General features: G+C 40.4%; 1 non-coding gene across 1 annotated transcript; it reads left to right on the top strand.

Moving 5' to 3' along the window:
- Positions 1 to 15576: 15576 nt before the first annotated feature.
- LOC138836683 (U6 spliceosomal RNA) lies at positions 15577 to 15681 on the top strand. Its single transcript, XR_011374997.1, has one exon. It is a non-coding gene; the product is annotated as a U6 spliceosomal RNA (small nuclear RNA).
- The last annotated feature ends 1372 nt before the right edge of the window (positions 15682 to 17053 follow it).

The raw sequence follows: 17053 nt of genomic DNA, 5'->3' as shown, positions 1-17053 counted from the left end.
ATTTACTGCTGGGAAACATGATACTTTGGTGAATGGAGATTTATAATCCAAGGCTAAATTAAGAATATCCAAAATTATAATTAAGTGCCATTCTAGTTTACAGATGCTTATAAGTTAGAGAATTCACTCCCTGTGAATCTTACCAATTTAGGGTAAATAAGGTGGCTTTTGTGTGGTGACTTGTCCTTTTTGTTCTTTAACATCATTTAATGTATAATTCCTATAAACTTAAGTAATGTAGATCTTAAACAATACCACTTTAAGAATACTATTCTTTTTGTTTGTTTTAATCAGTTGTGGGGCTTGAACTCAGGACCCAGGCACTGTCCCTGAGCTCTTTTGCTTAAGGCTAACGCTCTACCACTTTGAGCCACAGTGCTACTTCTGATTTTTGAGTAGTTAGTTGGCAGTAAGAGTCTCACAGGGACTTTTCTGCCTGGGTAGGCTTTGAACCTCAATCCTCAGATCTTACCTTTTTCTTGAGTAGCTAATATTACAGGCATTAGCCACCAGTGCCCAGCTGAATACTATTATTACTAAAAATAATTGGAGTAATTGAAATAAACACTACAATTTTAAATGTTACTTATCAAATTTAGAGGGAGTTAGAAATCTTTATGTACAGTAGAAGATATATACCAGACTCAAACCCCATATACAACTGATTACATTTAAAAATGTGCTTTTAAAACAAAAACTATTTAAACGTGTCCAAATAAATGGCAAATTTATTTAGTGCATTTGAAAATAAAATTGTAACAACTCTTTACGTATGTGCTGCATCTGGGAAAAGCACATGTCTTTTCTCATAGTTGTAAATTCTCCAAACAGGAAAGAAAAGCTTTCAGTTTTATTGACTAGTGCCCAGAATAATGATTCTAATTCTTTCAAAGTATTGGAGCAAAGGGGGAGGATTGAATGTTTCGTGTATGTTTGCAACACCTTTGGCCCCATATACAATCACAAGAAACTGAATTTACTTACCTTTTACACAGGCCTCTGTAAGGATTTGACAAGTATGTAATCACTAGTGATTCATATCTCTTAGAAATATCTGAAGGTAGTGACTACTTCATCCCTCTCTGTTCTGGTCTACAGCATCACAGTTGAGCGAAAGTTTTAAGATTGTAAATTCTTGCTTCATTGCTTTTTTCTTTTTTAATTTTTCGATAAGTATCCACTTTAAAAAACTGTCTTTTAGGGGCTGGGAAGTTAGCTCAGCGGTAGAGTGCATGCCTTGCAAGCATGAGGCCCTGGGTTCGATTCCTCAGCACCACATAAACAGAAAAAGCTGGAAGTGGCGCTGTGGCTCCAGTGGTAGAGCGCTAGCCTTGAGCTGAAGAGCTGAGGGACAGTGCCCAGACCCAGAGTTCAGGCCCCATGACCGGCAAAAAAAAAAAAAAACTGTCTTTTAGCCTAGTGCCAGTGGCTCATGCCTGTAATCCTAGCTACTCAGGAGGCTGAGATCTGAGGATCACTGGCAGGACCGTCCTTGAGACTCTTATCTCCAATAACAACCCCCCCCCTCCCCCAGAAAACCAGAAGTGGCACTGTGGCTCAAGTGGTAGAGCACTAGCCTTGAGCTGAAGAGCTGAGGGACAGCGCCCAGGCCCAGATTTCAGGCCCCACGACTGAGAAAACAAAACAAAACAAAACCATGTTCATCATAGAATCATTTGAAGTATTATTTAAAATCAATGAACAATACATGATAAATAAGAAAATATTGTATGACTATTAGAAATTGGGGCAGTTTGAATTTCTGCAGAGCAGAAAATCAACTGTGTATGAAGAATAGAAGAAAGCAAGATGATGAGTTCTTTCTTCCACTTCAGAATTAGAATTGTCATTAGCCCCAGAAATTCAGTTCTTTCTCTAGGTAAAGGCAAAAGCAAAACTGCAGGTATGAGCCTCTTAAACTAGGCTGACTGGAGTGGCAGACATTCTCGGTGACTTTTTCAGAAGAAGGAATTGCCCAGGTGAGTGAGCAGTGCTCATGTCGGTGCTGAGGCAGTGACTGGCAAATTCACAATCCAATAAGGTAGATGCATTTTGCTCAATGTGAGAATAAATTGGCATGATACTAACTCTTAAATCTGTTTAAAATTCCTCTTTGGGAACATCTGCCTTAGAATAACTGCTGTATTTTGACCCAGAAAGGAACAATGATAAGGAACACAATCACATGGTACCAGTAAGGAGAGAAACCGAACAGAACTGAAACGTAAGTGATAGGAAGAAAATGAAATGAAACTGAAACTTATCCAGTGATGCAATTAAAAATAATAATGAACCAGTCTTGATCTGAACAATTCTAGCAGGTAACTATTTATGAACCAGTATTCCCAAAAGTCAAACAAATGTTTCAAATTCCCCTAAGTACATTCATACTAGAAATGAAACTCTTGACTAGGCTGGGGGACCTTTCTAAAATCAGTTAACCTCTATGAGTCTCAGGCTACTCGTGTGTGAAGACAAGCAACTGGACATGTCAACCCTAATGTGTCTTGGTTACACCTCTCATCAGATTTACAACCATTTTCTCTCTTTGTGTTAGGTTATTTATTTATTTATTTATTTTGTTGGTTGTAGGGCTTCAACTCTGGGCCTGGGTGCTGTCCCTCATCTCTTCAGCTCAAGGCTAACACTTTACTCCTTGAGCCACAGTGCCACTTCCAGTTTTCTGGTGGTTTATTGGAGATGAGTCTCACAGACGTTCCTGCCTAGGCTGGCTTTGAACCATGATCCTCAGATCTCAACCTCCTGAATAGCTAGGATTATAGGCATGAGCCACCACACTGGCTTTATTTTTTATTTTTTAAAGCAGTATTGGAGCGTGACCTCATGTCCTTTAGCTTTCTAGGCAAATGCTCTACCACTGTGACTTGATCCATGCCTCTATGCCTTCTTGCTTTTATTACTTCATTATTATTGTTGGTGGTGGTGGTGGTTGTGGGACTTGAACTCTGGGCCTGGGTGCTATCCCTCAGCTCTTCAGCTCAAGGTGAGTGCTCTACCATTTGTGCCACAGTGCCACTTCCGGTTTTCTGAGTGGTTTATTGGAGATAAGAGTCTCATGGAGTGGACTTTCCTGTTCGGGCTGGCTTTGAACCTCGATCCTTACATCTCAGCCTCCTGAGTAGCTAGGATTACAGGCATGAGCCACCAGCACCGGCTTCATTATTTTTTAATAGGATCTTCTCTTTTTTTCTTTTTATTGGTGGAGTCTGGCCTAGACCATGACTCTCCTATTTATGCTTTTGGCATGGCTGAGATCACAGTGTATGCCACCAAGCTCAGCTTTTTCTTCTTTGAGATGGGTCTTGTGAACGCTTTACCCAGGCTGGCCTCAAGCTGCAGGCCTCCCAGTCTCAGCCTCCCCAGTAGGATTACAGGTGTGGGCCACCATGTCCAACATCACTCTCTTGATAATACCCTATTGCCCATTAAGTATTTTAATCCATATGAAGTCCAATTAATTATTTGTTTCTTGTCCTTTTGCATCATTTTTATGAGTATGTTGACAAATCTTGAGGCAGTAGATTTACCCTACTGTTTTCTTCTAAATGATTCTTGTATTTATCTTCTAAATTTAGGTCTGTGATTCAATTCAAGTTCACTTTTACATACATTAGAAAAAATAGGGATCCAACCTCAGGCTCTTGTGTGTCCAGCTGTCCTGCACTACTTTTGAAAGACTGTTCTTACCCCTATTCTATTGTCTTGGCAGCCCCATCAATTAGCCACACATGTGTAAGTCCATTTGTAGACTCTCACAAGTACTTCATTGATCTACACCTTATTATTTTTAATAAGTGTAGATAAGAGTGTGTCAGGACAAGCTACAGCCTGTTCACACGGAAGCGTGAACATTCTGGCCAAAGATCAGATGCATAGCTGTCTTAGTCTGGTTTCTATTGTAACACAATACCGGAGGCTGGGTAATTTCTGAAGACAGGAGGTTTATTTTGGCTCATGGTTCTAAAAGCTGGGAATTCAAGATTGGAAGGGCACATATGGTCAAGGCCTTGTGCTTCTTCAATCATGGCAGAAAGTAGATAGAATTGCATGTCAAGAGAGAAAAAAAGAAGAGAAAATTGAGAAAGCCAAAGTAGATCTTTAAAGAATTTTCTTTTGTGAGAACTAAACCATTTCTACAAGAGTGAGAACTCATGCAGGGAAAGCATAAATCTATGCCTGATGTCTCGGCCCCCATGATCCAAACCCTTCCTTGTAAGGCCCACTTCCTAATACTGAGGAGTGAAGGAATCCAACACAAGGATTGAAGGAGCTGGCACTCACATCATAGCAACAGGGCTTGGAAATTTTGATAAAATAATAGAGCTGTTAAGATCAAGCACAAATAGTTGGACACACTTATGCTAAGGCAATTTTTTTCCCCCAAGAACATGAGATAAATATATAGAAATAATCTACTTAACCTTACTTGGCAGACCTTTCTTAGGAACATGGTTTTTATTATGTTGGTGGATGCACTCTCAAATAAGAGAAAAACCTCTTGAATTGTTTGCATTAAGCAGGTATGTTTATGCTAAAACCAGGAAGAAATCAGGATGGGCTTGCTTAAAACTATTTAAAATCAACCCCCATCTTCAATTTTTACAACATCACAGTTTACTTCTCTTTCTGCTTAGATTCAAGGATTCCAAATTCCCAGAAGTAGATTTAGTTTAAGTACACAGTCCAATGGCTTAAATGCTTTAATATTTCAATTAAATCAATAATTTATTATCAATATTGATATTTATATTCTATGATATGTATGGTTATTAAATTATAATCCATTATGTTTGTATTGTTCATTCATTTATTATCTAAGGGCTGAAGCTGTAACTCAGTGGTAGAGCACTTTCCTAACATGGATAAGATCATGGGTTCAATACCTAGCACTTCAAGAAAATAAAAACCAAAAAAACGTTAAAAATAAATGTCTCCCTGCATGTATTGGGTTTTTATTTTGTATATCATGCTAGGTAATGACATGTGTCATATGTTTATGTGTTCATTCATTCAACAAACACTGTGAGCGCCTCCCATGAGTCCCACACATTTGCTTGGCACAAGGTGGGGCATCTTCAGTCTCTTCCTCCCTGCAGCTGTGAGATCCTTGTCAGCCTCTCACAGAGGCGGATAGCAGAGGTGGCAAAATGTTTCCACAGCCCTACCTGCCCTGATTCTACTGACTCTGTGCTGAGTTCCTGGGCTCATCAGCCCACAGCTAGTCAGATCCACTAACTTCTTCCTTAGCTGCTCAAGTGAGCCAAGACATATGGGTTTGGGCAGGGCAAGGTATATCCAAACCAAAGCATGGGGTAAGGGGCCTTGCTCCATACTTGCTCGGTTCAGTCTCTTGGATTTGTACTGAAAGGTCATGGGGCCCGTTCCCCACTCTAGGACCAGTGTGGCCTTTCCTTTGGTCCATCCTCTTGAATGGTTCTTGCTGAGAAGACAGTGCATGTCTTTCTTTTTTCCTCTTGGCCCAAGGAAGACCAAGCGTGAATATCTGTGGAGCATGAAGAAGCTTGAAGTGGAGCATGATGGATTTTGGTAGCCCCCAAGGCAGTGGCCGATGAGGAGAGAGGACAGGCCCATCCTCTCTCTCCCTTTCAGCCACTAGATTCTGCTAAGGAGATGCAGACAACAGTGGAGGCAGTGCTGTAGACTCACTCCATGAACCCTAGCAAATGGTACACAGTTCGTAAGATCTGGAAGAGGTGAAGATCCCCGATTTCAATCAAATGCATGCCATTGTGACAAGGCACCCATCAAAAAATCAAAACATATAAATCTGGCCTACAAGGTATGCTTCATTGTTTCACTTTCCAACCATGGACTATTTGTCTGTCTTGGGAAAGAAGGGCCATTGATTTTGGAATCCAGTACCCAGTTCAAAGTACAGTAACGTTTCCTGGGTCCCTCTGGCCCAGTCAGGACCTGTGACCAGAGGCCAGAGTGGACAGAAGCCCACTTCCAGGGGGCTTCCCATTTCCAGGGGAAAGTACATGAGTAACTGTTTTGTAGTCACCCAGCACTGGAAGTTAGTTTTAAGCCTTCTTCTTCTTCTTCTTCTTTTTTTTGGTGGGGGAGGGTGTGTGTGTGTGTGTGTGTGTGTGTGTGTGTGTGTGTGTGTGTGTGTGTGTGTGTGTGTGTGTGTGTGTGTGTGTGTGTGTGTGTGTGTGTGTGTGTGTGTGTGTGTGTGTGTGTGTGACTGCAATCTCACATGTAGGAGACGGAGATAGGCAGATTACGAGTTCAAAGCCAGTGTAGGCATCATAGCAAGATCCTGCCTCAAAAAACAAAGCAAAGCAAAACACTAGCAAGAGCTGGTAGCTCACATATATAATTCCATCTCTCAGAAGGCAGAGATTAAGAAGTTAGCCATTCAAGACAAGCCCAGGCAAAAAGTTAGATCTCCATCTCAATGAACAAACCTCTTTCTATGCCCCTTTAATTGAGCAATAATGTAATAATAATAATAATAATCACATTTCATATTGTTTCTTGAATTGGCACATAATTACTTTCTATCTGCCCTGAAAACAGGAATAATATTTTCCCCTTATGCCATCGGGTATAGTAGAAGCTTCTTGAGGTAAGGAGTTTTATTTATTATAAGGCCCAGAAGTGTGTCCACTCTCTCTCTCTCTCTCTTTCTCTCTCTCTCTCTCTCCTCTCTATGTATATATATGTAAATGAACGAATATTGCCAAACCTGCTGTGCAAAGAAATGTTTTACTGTACTCATGGTTATTACTTAAACATTTGTTATCAGAATTCCAAAACAACTGATTTTCTCCATGTAGTTTTTTTCAAGTTATTGCTCTTTTATTAATCAACTCTGATCTGTATACAGCTGTATATTTTATAAAAGAGAACTAGCCATTGGGCGTGGTGGTGCCTTCCTATAATCCCAGCCCTGGGGAGGCAGAGGCAGGAGGATCAGGAGTTTGAAGATAGCCTAGGCTTCTTAGCCAAGTTCCTATCTCAAAACAAACAAACAAACACAAATTGCAAAAGCAAAGCAAAGAAAACAGAAACAACAAAACCAGCTACTAATTAAGTTCTAGATAACAGCTGTTCCAGAGAACTTTCTGCCATAATTCTATATCTGTACTCCTACCATGGCGGCCAGTACCCACACAGAGCCAGGGAACACTTGTGCTTTGGGGGTGAGAGTGAGAAGCTGAAAATTTAATTCTTGTTTTAAATATATACTTGATGGTTATTGTAGATGTGATGTCCAGATGTGACGTATGGTTATATAAGGCAGGTAATGAGTACCTTTCTTTTTGAACTGTCACCCCCTTTCCTTGCTCTTTCCCAGTTTTTTCCTCTTGTCTCTACCCACAAGACGTATAGTTCATTTTCCACAATGTCTAGTAAGTACCACCCTTTGAATTTTAATTCTTAATTAATTGTGGTTGATTAAGACTTAAAGCTGGGTGCTCGTGGCTCACGTTGTAATCGTGGCTAGTGGAGGCTAAGCAAGGCTGAGATCTGAGGATGGAAGCTCAAAACCAGCCTGGGCAGGAAAGTTCCTGAGACTCTCCCCGCTCCCCCCCCCCCCCCGTGAGACTTTTATTGCCAGTTAATCAGCAAAAAGCCAGAAGTGGAGATATAGCTCAAATGGTAAAGTCATAAAGTCATAGACTTGAGAAAAAAAAAAAATCTAAGAGACAGAGCCCAGACCCTGGGTCCAAGTCCAGTACCAAAACACTCCCCAAATTACATATGAACAGTCACGTGTGCACGGTGGCTGACAGGCAGGACACTGCAGTTAGATCAGTTCTTCTCATCCTCATGAACAAGGTAAACACCATGTTTACCAGAATGCTGGATGTAATTATGAAACCATTACTACAATCTGAAGTTAATCTTGTATGAAGAGAAGATGAAAATATACTCCAGAATTATATGTTTCCAGATGCGTAACAGCAGAGTGACTTCCTGGATTTAAAAAGTTTCTCTTGCTTCGATGGTACTGGTGTTTGAATTCAGGACAGGCCTAACCTCAAGTCTACCAGACAAGGACTCTTACCACTGAAGCCATGCCCCCAGGCCTAAAAAAGTTCTTTACCACACAGCTTTCCTGATCTCTAATCATCCTGCTAAAATATGGACAGCTCACTGATACTTCTTTCCAGAATGAGTTTTGTGAAAGTTAGAAAATACAAAGCTCCCACTCACACTGCGTGTGCTGTCTTTCCCTTAGTGATTGGTGTTTTACTTGGCCTAGTTCTGAATGTGGAAGTGAGCCAATACCATGTAAGCTCCCAATATTCATGTGATGATGTCAGAAGAGTGAATTCATCTGCTGTGGCTTGGATGTGGAAACCTCCCCCCCAAATCAGTGATTAGATCATGAAGGTTCCTACCGGACTAGTGAGCTTCAGCTACTCACAGTAGCAATCTGGATGTAGACACCCTACTTTTTGTTTCATGTGGTGTGTGTGTGTGTGTGTGTGTGTGTGTGCGCGTGCGCGCGCCCGTGTGTGTGTGTGTGTGTGTGTGTGTGTGTGTGTGTGTACATGTACTGGGGCTTCAACTCAGGGCCTGTCCTTTATGTTTTGTTTTTTTACTCAAGGCTCATGCTCTAGCAATCAAGCCACACCTCCAATTCTGGCTTTTTGGTGATTAATTGAAGATCAAAGTCTCACAGGAACTTTCCTGCCCAGGCTTGCTTTGAACTACAATCCTCAGATCTCAACCTCCTGATTAGCTAGGATTACAGGTGTGAGCTATCTGTACCTGGCTAAGGACTCCTTCTTAAAGACTCCTTCTGTACCCTCATAGATACATATGGGTGGCCAGGACTCTAAATTCCAACGAAAAGGTGGATCTTTTTGGTTTTTGTTTTAGTGTAGCCAAAGTCTTATACATGTTCCAGAACATTCTTTCTAATATGCCTTTCATTCGGTTCTTAATAAACTATCGGTCCTACATAAGAACATGATTATCTTTTTAAGTTACTGCACAAGGAGATTTTGATGTTCTCTAATCTTTCAGATAATCGACTTTGCTATTCCAAACTAGCCTCTCCTCATCTCCAGATCCCAGAAAACTTCTTCAAAATATTTGTTTACTTTTAGTTCTAAGTCTTTGGCTTTGGCCTCCTGATGGGCTTGGCATCTTAATAGAAAGCAATGCAATTGAATAGATCTCTTCCTTTTAGATGTTGTTCTTAAGCAACAGCATGACAGCATGGCAGGTGACCAATGATGCCAGCTAGGGTTCTACTCTGCTCCTGACAATGGCATTATTAAGACCCTATCTGGCTTCCTAGATTCTTTTTTTAAATCTCTCTTCTCTTTGTGGCTGGAGGGGTGCTTTCCCTCTCCGGATTTTTTTTCTGACTCATTTAGTTTTTCCTTTCTCCGGAAAGCCTGATGCACATTTGCCACAGTGGTGCGGCATGTCTGTGACACAACTGCGTATTTTGTCTCTGCTTTTGCTCATCCAAGGAGATTTTTAGAACTAGCCAGCTGTTGCTGGGGCACACACAGCAGTAATATTCCAATCTCCCTCTTTCCCTGATTTGATGACCCCCTGCCCCAACAAATCTAACCAGCACAAGAAGTAGTTCTATTTATCTGTGAGACCCACCCCCCCATGGTAGAATATTAGAAGGAGATGAAAACATACACTTGGAAAACACATAGATTTGATGGATTGCTTGTTTGATGGCAGTATTGAGATTTGAACTCTGGACCTGCTAGCTTCTAGACAGACACTGCACAACTCGAATAACACCTCCAAACTGAAAACTTAGAGATTTTAGAAGAATATGAAATAGTAAGCAGGTAGTCATCCGCAAATGCCAGAAAGTCATACATAGTAGGAAAAAATACAGTTTTCTACTTTTGGAACCATTCCTCCTCCTCCTCAGCACTCAGTGCTTTTCTTAGAAGGTTCGCATTTCTTTGTGTTGTAGGTATTTCTTTACATTTCAATTACTCTAAGTGAGATAAAATTTTAGTTTTGTTTGTCTGTATGTCTCCAAGACCCAGCAGAGGGCTTAGATAACAGTTGGTGCTCAATAAAGGTTTTATTAGTGGGAAGAAAAAAAAGAACTGTTTCTGGGAAGAGTCTGTTGAGAAAGCAAACTGTTCCAAAACATTAACCAATGGGAGTAAAGTGATCCTGTGGGCCATTAGAAAGTTGTTTTCTGCAGCCATAATGCAATGTTCTGCCTCTGGTTTGGAAGAATGAAATAGGAGATAGCACAGTATTGGAAAGAGGGCCCCTCCGGTCAGCATGGGATGAGACTCATTGCATACAGGGTACCTGTTTAAACCTGACCTGTAAGAAGAAAAGCAAGTTCAATGCATCATGAAGTGTGAATAGCCTTTGAATTGACCAGGAATGATTCGGGAATACTTTTGGAATGAAAGAATAAACTCAAATAGGTAACACAATGGTCTTAATCCCAACCAGGTAATGTAATAGACCATAGTAAGAATCAGAAGACAAAGAGCTTTTCCTTCAGGACCATTCTCTGTACAACACCATCATTAAACAAACAGAAAAGATGTTGGGACACTACAACTACACAGAGAGACATCTATATCAGGAGATGGATTTTAGAGGTTGATGATATATCGTCATTTGGTTCAGAAGGCCAGTCGAGTAGTCAGGTGTTAACCGTGATGCTTGTTTTCATTATGACTTGACCACAATTAGCAGTGAACCTTTCTATCAGTATAAGGTTTTCCTTAGTATTCTGTTAAACATAAAGGAAGATGGAATTCGGGATTTTTATATCTTCTGAAACAGATGGTTGTAATTTAAACTTCATGAAATACAGGAAAGAAGAAATGCAATCAAAAACCTGAAAGTCCTAGTTTCTTATTTTACAGGCCAAAGCCTGCAGGATAATTGTATAAATAGTTCTGAGACTTTCTTCTATTTTTCTTCCTTCCTGGAGATAATCTGCACAGTATCTGGGTGGACACATCTAATGGTTGGCCAGATGGCATTTTAAGAATCACTATTTAAATGCTTCAGATCTAATCCAATGCATTGGAATGAGTGGAGCTGAAGCAGTGAGGAACACAAAGCTATAGAATAAACAGGCACTGGGGGCTCACGCCTTTCATCCTAGCCACTCAAGAGGCTGAGATCTGAGAATTGAGATTTGAAGCCAGCCCCGGCAGGTAACTTCAATAACTAAGGAAAAGGCATCTCATTACTGTATTTCCTAACACTAGAGACCAAAAAAAAATAGATTAATTATTTTTGCTTTTTCTATAAAATCTAATTTCCAGAAATTAGAAAATTTGAGGAGGGCTGTGAGGAAAAAAATTAGAACATTAGGGAAAAAACTAAGAATAAGTAAGCTTCTATAACAAAATACCGCACTACATTCAATGTTGAAAGCTAATCCCTAATAGGATGAGATTTGTGTGTGAGGCCTATGGGGAGTAATAAGGTCATGAGGAGGGACCCCTCCTAAATGAGATTAGTGCCCTGGTAAAAGAGGGCAGAACTGCTTCTTCTGCAATGTGAAGTGTCAGCATTAAAGTGGCCATCTATCAACAAAGAAGTCCGCCTGCGGGCATGGAATCTGCAGGTGATGTGATCATGGACTTTGCAGTCTCCAGAACTGTAAGAAATAAATTTCTCTTGGCACCAAGTCAATGGTATTTTTTGTTATAGCAGTCTAAATGGACTCTGACAAGTAAAAGCATTCTAAATGGAAGAAACAGCTTGAGCCAAAGCATGAAGATGGGAAAATATGGGCTGTGTGCAAGAGGTAGCCAATGAGAGGAGGCGAAGAGGAAGGAGGGTCAGGAGATGAGAATAGCCCTACTGCTGGCTAGGGACTCCTAGTATACTTCCTGTGGACTCTATCTGTGCAGGGAGGGAAGGGTGTTAAAGGAATCTTAGCAGAACCATGAGGAGATGAGTACATTCAAAACTTTCCTCTGCAGAAATGCATAGAACTGCTGGGCACCAGTGGCTCCGGCCTGTAATCCTAGCTACTCAGGAGGTTGAGATCTGAGGATCATGGTTCAAAGCCAGCCTGGGCAGGAAAATCTGTGAGACTCTGATCTCCGATAAACCATAGAAACCCGGAAGTGGCACTGTGGCTCAAGTGGTAGAACTCCAACCTTGAGCTGAAGAGCTGAGGGACAGCGCCCAGGCCCAGAGTTCAAGCCCCACCACTGACAAAAATAAATAAATAAATGCATAGAACTCTGTGATACACCTTAGCCGCCATTCATAGTTCAGCTTGATTGTCCCTTCAAGGGAAGTTTTCTCAGAATCTCTGATTTGGTAAAACAAACAAACAAACAAACAAACAAAAACAAAACAAAAAAAACCCTAAAACAAAAAAACTTCTTATTCCACACCCCGAGGGCACCCTGTAATTCTCCTGTGTACATGTCATTATTTGTCTATAATCATTTTCTTATTGCCTATCACATTTTTTGAGGGGGGGGGGTCCGGTCATGGGGCCTGAACTCTGGGCCTGGACGCTGTCCCTCAGCTCTTCAGCTCAAGGCTAGCGCTCTACCACTTGAGCCACCGCACCACTTCCGGCTTTTTTTCTTTTTGCTTATGTGGTGCTGAGGAATCGAACCCAGGGCCTCATGCATGCAAGGCAAGCGCTCTACCACTGAGCCACCTTCCCAGCCCACTTGCCTATCACATTTGGAGGGTAGGAACTCTGTGGATTTGTATGCCCCTCTCCAAATTCTAAGTACTTAATAAACACTTGTTCACTCCTAGACATTATGAACAGTAATAAGATTCTGCAGTTAGGATGCTGACAATGGAGATGACCAGGTGGGTATGGGGAAAATATATCCACGTGTGACCACCCCCTCTGCCAAACTGAACATTCTGGAACAGAGGTCAGCAAACTATAGACACATCCAAGTCAGGCCAGCTAAATGGTTTCATAAATGCAGTTTTATTGGAAGCTAGACACACACATTCCTTTCGATGTTGTTTAAGGCTGCTCTGACTGTACAATGCCAAAGTTGAGTCATTGCAATGGGAAGAGAAAAAAGAGGGCCTGCAAAGTCCAACATATGTCCCACCTGGCCAGATCCCAGAGCAGCTTGGCAGCTCTGCTCTGGAAGAAAGACAAGAGAGAGGCTCACAACACCCAGCGCAGTGGTTAGCTCTGTGTGGCAGGATTACAAATGAGCTTCATCTTTTTTCTTAATTTTCTGTATGCCTCATATTTCTCAACATGTATTGCTTTTGTACTCAGTAAAACAATAAAGATTATTAAAAACCAGATGGAGTGCCCTACTAATTGCTACTAGAGTGAATTGCTAAGGATTTTGGACTTCTTTAAAGAAAAAAAACAATTGTTCAAGCTCATTTCCTTGTTGACTTCAGGGAAGTTAATGAGATGATTTAAAGGTAGCTGGGAACAGATCTGTTCCCCCTATTTCCTGTACTCAGGAGACGATGCCGTTCTGCTTTTTGAAATCTGACTTTTAATTCTGAGTTTAAAGAACCAAGCTAAAGGTTTCGATGAAAGACTGGTTCTAGTAAATGTGTACCTGTGACCAAATGTGTACCTTTGACATTGTGAAGCTGCTCATTGAACAGCTTCCTGAGGACACTTGTTAATATGTAGCAGTCTTCTGATTGACATCTGTTTTCTAGATTTTGATAACTATTAATATTAACTAATGTTACAAAACACAGACACAATTCTAATTGTGATGATAGATTAAAAAAAACTGTTCGCAAATGCCTTTAATTAAAACAGAAAATAAATAAGCGAGGTTTTGAAATGTTTAGCAAAAGAATAGGGTTGTAGTGCCCATTGCAGCTCTAAACTCTCAAAATGATGTAAGTAAATGGAGACTTTTCACCTACGATTTTCCATTAGAATATAAGCTCTGTGAGAACAGGAATTCTGCTGTTTATGGCTAGGTTCCCAGCATGCAGAATTCTTTTTTTAAAAAATTCATTTTATTGTAAAGATCCTGTACAGAGGGGTTATAGTTACATGAGTAAGGCAATGGATACATTTCTTGTCAAACATTGTTACCCACTCCTTTCTTTTTCTTCCTTCCCTCCCCCATAGAATTCTTAAGAAGTATATTGGAAAGCCGGGCTTCGGTGGCTCACGCCTGTAATCCTAGCTACTCAGGAGGCTGAGATCTGAGAACTGCGGTTCAAAGCCAGCCCGGGCAGGAAAGTTCGTGAGACTCTTATCTCCAATAAACTGCTAGAAAACCGGAAGTGGTGCTGTGGCTCAAGTGGTAGAGTGCTCGCCTTGAGCTGAAGAGCACAAGGACAGCGCCGAAGCCCAGAGTTCAAGCCCCACAACCGACAAAAAAAAAAAAAAAAAAAAAGAAGTATATTGGAAGGCTAAGAATGTGGCTTAGTGGTAGAGTGCTTGTCAAGCATGCATGAGGTCCTAGGTTCAAGTCTTTGGTACCACATAAACAAAAATAAATAAATAAAAATTTAAAGAAATACATTGGAGATTTTCAATAAATACATTTTTGTCTATCAATATTTGTCAAATTAATGACTGACAGATAGATAGATAGATAGATAGATAGATAGATAGATAGATAGATAGATACTGATCTTCTGGGAAAATGGCTTTCTACAAAGTACTTTTGTTAATTATACAATGTGCCCTCTTAAAAATACAGAAAATTAAGAAAAGGAGAAAGAAAAAAAAATCCTTTCTGTTCTCTCAGATTTAACGCTTCTATCTTTGTTTTGTTACACTGTTGTCATTTTCTGCATACATAACATTTGGAATGCAATGCTAACCATGTCTGTATGTAATTTTATCTTCCTTATAAAGTTAGTCTTGCATAAGCATATTTCATGTATTCCCAAGCTCTTTGTAAACATTATTTTTAATGATTGTACAATGAATTAAATAGAGCAGCATTATTTACTTCATTCCTGGAGTAGTGGCCATTCTTTGCGATGATAAACAATGCCACTGTAAATACCTTTGCGCATTTAGTGATTTTTTTCCAAAGAAAAAAATTTCAAAGAAAGTCCTGTCCAGGTGGTCAGTCACCCTGGACAGTGTTGGTTTTGTTACAAGAACAAACAACCCTCCAATCTCTGTGTTTATGACACAACAATGATTCATTTGTTGCTCATGCCATGGTGCAACTGTAAAAAAAAATGGAATGAAATAATAAAAATTCAGTTTCTTCAATATGAGCCAACAACTATTTATTGAGTTCTTGTGATTATAAGGCCAACTCTGAGCCCTGAAGGTAGTTGAAAAGACTTGTTTGATGAGTCACAGATCAGTGAGAACTGGGAACTCCATTTTATAACAAGCTGTACCACAGCAGACGCAAAGAAGTCAATAAAGGCAAAAGATCATTTCTCAATCTAGTCATTGGAATGGCACATCTGTATTGTTTTAGATGGAGCTCTCTTCTTCTGTCTACTTCTTTAAAACCTCCCTTTGTGCATGAAGGCCAGAGCTGTGGCTCTAGCAGACCCAGTGCCAAGCAATAGGATCACCAGGCTTGGTTTTGCAATTCCCTCATGCTTCTCCTGACCTCAGTGCTATTATGAAATTTTCCAAACAAACCCATTTCAGTGCTTGCTTCAGCAGCACATATACTAAAATTGGACCAATACAGAGAAGACTCACACAGCCCTGTACACAGGTGACACACAATTCATAAAGCATTCCAAGTTTATAAAAGAAAAAAAAGTAATACACTTTGAGTCACTAAAAACAGATATTTAAGAATAATCTTTTGGGCTGGGAAGGTGGCTCAGTGGTAGAGTGCTTGCCTTGCATGCATGAGGCCCTGGGCTCGATTCCTCAGCACCACATAAGCAGAAAAAAAAGCTGGAAGTGGTGCTGTGGTTCAAGTGGTAGAGCGCTAGCCTTGAGCTGAAGAGCTGAGGGACAGTGCCCAGGCCCAGAGTTCGACCCATGACCAAATAATAATATAATAATAATAATACTCTTTTTAAAAGTTATATTTTTTATTATCTTTAAGGAGTTGTACAAAGGGTGACCATTCAACAAATCAGTTTTTAAGTACAATGTATCTAGGCCATCTCTTTCATCATTCTCCCACACCCCTCTCAGTCCAAACCCTCTCCTCAATTTTCCTAGGTTCATTGGATATACATTGAATTGTATGAATGCATTCTCCTCCCTCTTTTTGGTGTTGGTCTTACGATGAACTCAGGGCCTGGGTGCTATTCTGAGCCAGCACTCTATCACTTGAGCCACAACTCTACTTTTGCCTTTTTGTTAGTTAATTGGAGATAATAAGAGTCTTTATTGAGCTTATTTGCCCACTTATTGAGTTGTTGATTCTTTTTTTTTTTTTTTTTTTTTGTCAGTAGTGGCCCTGAACTCTGGGCCTGGGCGCTGTCCCTCAGCTCTTCAGCTCAAGGCGAGCACTCTACCGCTTGAGCCACGGTGCCACTTCTAGCTTTTTCTGCTTATGTGGTGCTAAGGGATCAAAACCAGAGCTTCATGCATGCAAGGCAAGCACTGTACCATTGAGCTACCTTCCCAGCCCAAGTTGTTGATTCTATAAAGGTTTAGTTTCTTGAGCTCTGTGAATGTTCTAGATATTAGGCCACTGTCTGACCTATAGCTGGTAAAGATTTCTGCTGTTCTGTAGGCTGTCTTTTTAGCTTGCTAACTATGTCTTTTGCCACGCAAAAACTATTTAGTTTAATGCAATGCCATTTGTCAATTCTCTCTTTGAATTTCTGAGCCTCTGAAACTTTACTCAGAAAGTTCTTACCTGTGCCAAGAAGTTCTTCATCCTAGGGACGCATACATCAATAAATGTAATACAACACACGAACAAAACCAAAGACAAAATCACATGATCAGCTTAATAGATGCAGAAAAAGCCTTCAATGAAATCCAACCAATTTTATGATGAAAGCTCTGAAGAAGCTAGGAATAGAACCTTCTTCAACATAACAAAGACTTTATGACAAACAGCCAAAATCACACTAAATGCTGAAAAACTAAAACCATTTTCTCTTAAATCTGGAGCAAGACAAGAATGTCTACTTTCTCCACTCTTTTTCAATA

This window comes from Dipodomys merriami, unplaced genomic scaffold (assembly GCF_024711535.1).
Source record: "Dipodomys merriami isolate MVZ:Mamm:240054 unplaced genomic scaffold, mDipMer1.0.p SCAF_2504, whole genome shotgun sequence".
NCBI lineage: Eukaryota > Metazoa > Chordata > Mammalia > Rodentia > Heteromyidae > Dipodomys > Dipodomys merriami.
The sequence above is the reverse complement of the archived record's forward strand: the minus strand, read 5'-3'. Positions and strand labels throughout refer to the sequence as shown.